The sequence below is a fragment of the Spinacia oleracea genome, chromosome 5 (assembly GCF_020520425.1).
Source record: "Spinacia oleracea cultivar Varoflay chromosome 5, BTI_SOV_V1, whole genome shotgun sequence".
Taxonomy (NCBI): domain Eukaryota; kingdom Viridiplantae; phylum Streptophyta; class Magnoliopsida; order Caryophyllales; family Amaranthaceae; genus Spinacia; species Spinacia oleracea.
This window is the reverse complement of record NC_079491.1, coordinates 73,096,077-73,102,076: the sequence shown is the minus strand read 5'-3', so window position 1 is coordinate 73,102,076 and position 6,000 is coordinate 73,096,077.

Below are 6,000 nucleotides of genomic sequence, written 5' to 3'. Positions count from 1 at the left end.
GAAATCTGGAAAGAAGAGGAATGCTAAGAAAGGTGGCAACAAGGCCAGCCCAACTAAGCAAACTGGCGCCAAATCTGTAAAGAGGAAGGTCAGTCAACCCACTTCTGAATCCGAATGCTTCTACTGCAAGAAGAAGGGGCATTGGAAGAGAGATTGCTTGAAGCTAAAGGAAGATCAGAAGAACGGAACAGTCGTTCCATCTTCAGGTATTTTCGTTATAGACTGTATACTTGCTAATTCAACTTCTTGGGTATTAGATACAGGTTGTGGCTCACACTTATGTTCCAATCCACAGGGACTAAGAAGAAGTAGAAAGTTAAGCAAGGGTGAAGTCGACCTACGAGTGGGAAATGGAGCACGGATTGCTGCATTAGCTGTAGGAACTTACTATTTGTCGTTGCCCTCCGGGCTAGTTTTGGAACTGGAAGAATGTTTCCATGTTCCAAGTCTTACTAAACACATCATTTCAGTTTCTTGCTTAGATGCTAAGGGATTTTCCTTTTTAATAAAAGACAATAGTTGTTCGTTTTATTTTAAAGAGATGTTTTATGGATCTGCTAGATTAGTCAATGGACTTTATTTATTAGATCACGACAAACAAGTATATAACATAAATACCAAAAAGGCCAAAAAGGATGATTCAGATCTCACCTATCTGTGGCATTGTCGATTAGGCCATATAAACTTGAAACGCTTAGAAAGACTTCAAAAGGAAGGAATTCTAGAACCATTTGACTTAGAGGATTATGGTAAATGCGAATCATGTTTACTTGGCAAAATGACAAAGCAACCTTTCTCTAAAGTTGGAGAAAGAGCAAATGAACTATTGGGTTTAATCCATACAGATGTATGTGGACCAATGAGTACAAATGCTAGAGGTGGTTTCAGCTACTTTATCACTTTCACTGATGACTTCAGTAGGTATGGTTATGTCTACCTAATGAAGCATAAGTCTGAATCCTTTGACAAATTCAAGGAATTTCAGAGTGAAGTAGAGAATCAATTAGGCAAGAAGATTAAGGCACTGCGGTCTGATAGAGGCGGTGAATATCTGAGCTATGAATTTGATGACCATCTGAAAGAATGTGGAATTCTATCAGAATTGACTCCTCCTGGAACACCACAATGGAACGGTGTGTCGGAACGGAGGAACAGAACCTTGCTAGACATGGTCAGGTCAATGATGGGTCAGGCCGAACTTCCATTAGAATTTTGGGGACATGCACTAAATACAGCTGCACTCACTATAAATAGAGCTCCGTCTAAAGCTGTCGAAAAGACTCCATACGATTATGGTTTGGAAAGCCTCCAAATGTGTCTTTTCTTAAGATTTGGGGATGTGAAGTATACGTCAAACGATTAATTTCAGACAAACTTCATCCAAAATCTGACAAATGTATCCTTGTGGGCTATCCAAAGGAAACAAAGGGGTATTACTTCTACAATACATCTGAGAACAAGGTGTTTGTTGCTAGAGATGGTGTCTTTTTGGAGAAAGATCACATTTCCAAAATGACAAGTGGGAGAAAAGTAGACCTCGAAGAAATTCGAGTCGAACAACAAACTCTAGAGAATGCTCAAGATGACATTCAGGATGAAACTCAGAGATCTTTAGAAGAATCTGGTGAGAATCATGGTCAATCTAGAAATGTTACCCCGCGTAGATCGCAAAGATATAGATCTCAACCGGAAAGGTACTTAGGTATTTTGACGAACGAGAGCTATTACGTTCTATTACTTGAAAGTGATGAACCTGCGACTTACAAACAAGCTATGACGAGCCCTAGCTCCAAGCAATGGCAAGAAGCCATGCAATCTGAATTGGACTCCATGTCTGAAAACCAAGTATGGGATTTGGTCGATTTGCCAGATGGCTATCAAGCCATTGGAAGCAAATGGGTTTTCAAACTGAAAAAGGACAAGGATGGGAAACTTGAAGTTTTCAAAGCTAGATTGGTTGCAAAAGGTTACAGGCAAGTCCACGGTGTGGATTACGATGAAACATTTTCACCAGTTGCAATGCTAAAGTCTATTCGGATAATGTTAGCAATCGCTGCATATTACGATTACGAAATATGGCAGATGGATGTCAAAACTGCTTTCTTAAACGGCGTTTTAACAGAAACTGTGTTTATGACACAGCCTGAAGGTTTTGAGGATCCAAAGAATGCTAAAAAGGTATGCAAGCTAAAGAAATCAATCTACGGATTGAAGCAGGCATCCAGGAGCTGGAATATACGTTTTGATGAAGCAGTCAGTGACTTTGGTTTTATCAAGAACGCAGACGAATCTTGTGTATACAAGAAGGTCAGTGGGAGCAAAATTGCTTTCCTAGTATTATATGTCGACGACATATTACTTATCGGAAATGACAATCCTATGTTGAACTCTGTCAAGATTTGGCTTGGGAAATGTTTTTCGATGAAGGATCTAGGAGAAGCACAGTACATATTGGGCATCAAGATTTACAGAGATAGATCTAAAAGGATGATTGGACTTAGTCAAAGCACTTATATCAATAAGGTGCTTGATAGGTTCAAGATGGCGGACTCCAAGCGAGGCTACCTACCCATGTCTCATGGAATGACTCTAAGCAAGACTCAGTGCCCAAAAACACTTGATGAGCGTAGACGAATGAATGGGATTCCATATGCATCATTGATTGGTTCAATAATGTATGCTATGATATGTACACGCCCGGATGTTGCGTACGCACTCAGTGCTACGAGCAGATACCAGTCAGACCCAGGAGAGGCGCATTGGACTGCTGCCAAGAACATTCTGAAGTACCTGAAAAGGCATAAAGATGACTTCCTGGTCTATGGTGGAGATGATGAATTAATTGTTAAAGGCTATACGGACGCAAGTTTCCAAACCGACAAAGATGATTTCAGATCACAGTCTGGGTTTGTCTTCTGCCTCAACGGAGGAGCAGTAAGCTGGAAAAGTGCTAAGCAAAGCACCATTGCGGATTCTACAACTGAAGCGGAGTACATTGCTGCACATGAAGCAGCAAAGGAAGCTATATGGCTAAGGAAGTTCATAGGTGAACTTGGTGTAGTCCCCTCCATTAAAGGACCAATAGCCCTGTATTGTGACAATAACGGAGCTATTGCACAGGCAAAAGAGCCTAGACACCACCAGAGAGTCAAGCATGTACTTCGTAGATTTCACCTTCTACGAGAGTTCGTTGAAAGAAAAGAAGTCGAGATAAGCAAAATTGGAACTGATGACAACATATCAGATCCATTAACTAAACCTCTGCCGCAAGCTAAGCACAACTCGCACACTGCAGCTATGGGAATCAAGCATATTGGAGAATGGCTTTGATGTCTCTATTTAATGTTTTAAAGTTTTAGAGTTTAAATCTTTGTAAAACATTATTGGTTAATCATTCACAATAAATGAAAAGAATTCATTTTTCCATTTAATTTGTGGTTTATTAAATGATGAGTCCCTTCAATTTGACGATATATTCAAGATAGACTGTCAGGACCAGTCCTGTGACTAAGAAATGTCTATCAAGTGAACTTGAATGTCAAAGGTTGAAAATGGTCCCTAATCGGAGTTTTCTATAAAATTGGACGCATAGAAAACGTTAGACGATTAGAATGCAAGATGACTAGTAGTTCTGTTTCTTGAACTATGTGGACATGGCAATGTCATAATCATTTGCATAGATACTTACTTTGGGAAGACTAGTATCGGACAAGACCTATGAAACTTTACTGTAAGAGATGAAAATCTGTCATAAGTAAATTTCATTAAATTATTAGACACTAAATCCTCAATACCTGAGTGATTTGAGATTACTTGTTTGAGAACTGGTTGCTTTGACGTTGACCAACCGTCGCACCGTAAAAGGAGACTATAAAGGCAACGCTCAGGTAATCACCTATCAAACGAAGTCTAATCTCAAGATCGCAAGATTGGGATTGTCCTCCCATAAATCGGGATGAGATGCTTAAAAGTTGTACAAGGCCACTCGGAGAGCTAGAAACTGTGAAAATGCATGGCCGTGCTCGGATGAATCATAGGCTATGATTATCTGTTTATTTGATCAGTTGAACTCTGAAACCGAGGAACACCTCTGGACATAATAAGGATGACAACTCTTACCTTATGTTCAAGAGCAAGCATCGAGCGACAAAGGAATTAGGAAATGCACACTTGTCCCTAAGGACAAGTGGGAGACTGAAGGAAATAATGCCCTTGGTCCAAGTATGCATTCTATGATAAGTCTAATAAATGCGGTTCAGTATTAATTAACAAGTTAATAATTCAGTGAGATCAAGTGAGCTGAATGCCTAGCTAGAGGCCGCTTCAGTTCAAGTGGAATTAATGATATTAATCCACAGCTTACTCTTGACTGAACCCGTAGGGTCACACAAATAGTACGTAAACGGATCAAGTATTTAATGGCATTAAATACTCCATCTATGAATATTCGGAATCGACGGATCTTGGTTTCAATGGGAGCTGAGATCGTCACAGGCAAGAAATGAATACTCCGGAAACGATGATATTACCGGAAACGGAAATATGGATCGTATCGGAAATATAAATATTATCCAAGTCGTAGATGTTGCCGGAAACGGAAACATGGTACGTATCGGAAAATATTATCGGAAATGGAAATATTGCCAGAATCGGAAATATTGCCGGAAACGGAAATATTGTCAGAATCGGAAATATTATCGGAATCGGAAAATAATTCCGGAAACGGAAATATTAAATATTTGTTCGAAACGGAAATTAATTTCGGAATCGGAAATATTAAATATTGTTCGTATCGGAAATGAATTCCGGAATCGGAAATTTAATCGGAAGCGTATCTTACGAATAAGCATCGGACGAGGCCTGCCGGACGAGGGCCCAGCACGAAGCCAGGCCATCGCCCAGCAAGCCAAGCGCGCCACACGAACAGCCAAGGCCACGCCAGGCCCAGCGCAAGGCCAGGCCCAGCAGGCCGTGGCAGCGCGCACAGCGCGCGCAGGAGCTACGTGGGCTTGTAGCTCGCGTAGGCCTCGCTGCGTGGGCTGCTGCTCGCACGCACGCGCATGGGCGGCCCATCGTGGCTGCCGTGTGTGTGTGCGTAAGTGTTTGTGTTCATGCACGATTCCTAAAACATGCAGAGTTCGGTTAATGATTAAATTCCTAATTCTATTTGATAAATTAATTAATTAGAGTTCTTGTAGGATTCTAGGTTTAATTAATTTGTATCTGAATAGGATTCCAATTCCCTTTCCATACCCCTATAAATATGTGGCCTGGGTTCACAATTTATAACGAGTTTAAAAGTATTCAAAGTGAGTTTTTGAGAGAAAAATTCAATCACACATCTTGCTCAAAAGTGCCGAAAATTCTAGTACCTTAAGGGCGATTCTAGTTGGTCAATCTTAAGGCGGATCCGGACGTGCTGTGGACTATCTACGGAGGGACGACACTTGGAGTCCTAAAGACTAGTTCTTGTTCGGTTCGGGCGCAGCTAGGGAGGGCACGCAACAAAGAGTATGCATCTAAATTATGCTATATGATTATGTGTAAATAATATGTAATCCTGGGTTAATGGTTGTTTCCGCATGATTTATGTAATGTCATATGTATCATAACCTAACAGTAATATCACAAGTGTCTTCTTGGTTGATCACAAGTCCTAAAGCAATTAAAATAAGATTGTTTTGGTTGTTGTTTATTAATTGTGTGTATGCATGTTGTCGAGTCTTGAGTTCGCCTTTATTAAAAAATTAATAAACGTAAAGTGCAACCGGAACAAACTTCAAAACTCTTGGAACGTATATACCTTGAGTATGAACAATGGGGGGAGTCTTGCTGGAAAGCTCGTACTCCTACTAATGATACAAGACGTTGTTTCATTTATATTATGCGCAGGAATTCCGTCGGTATGGCCCGACACTCGGTATGGCCCGATTTTCTTATTTATTATTTGGTGTATGGTTGACTCCCATCACCTTTCCTTTATGGAATATTCTTTTGGTC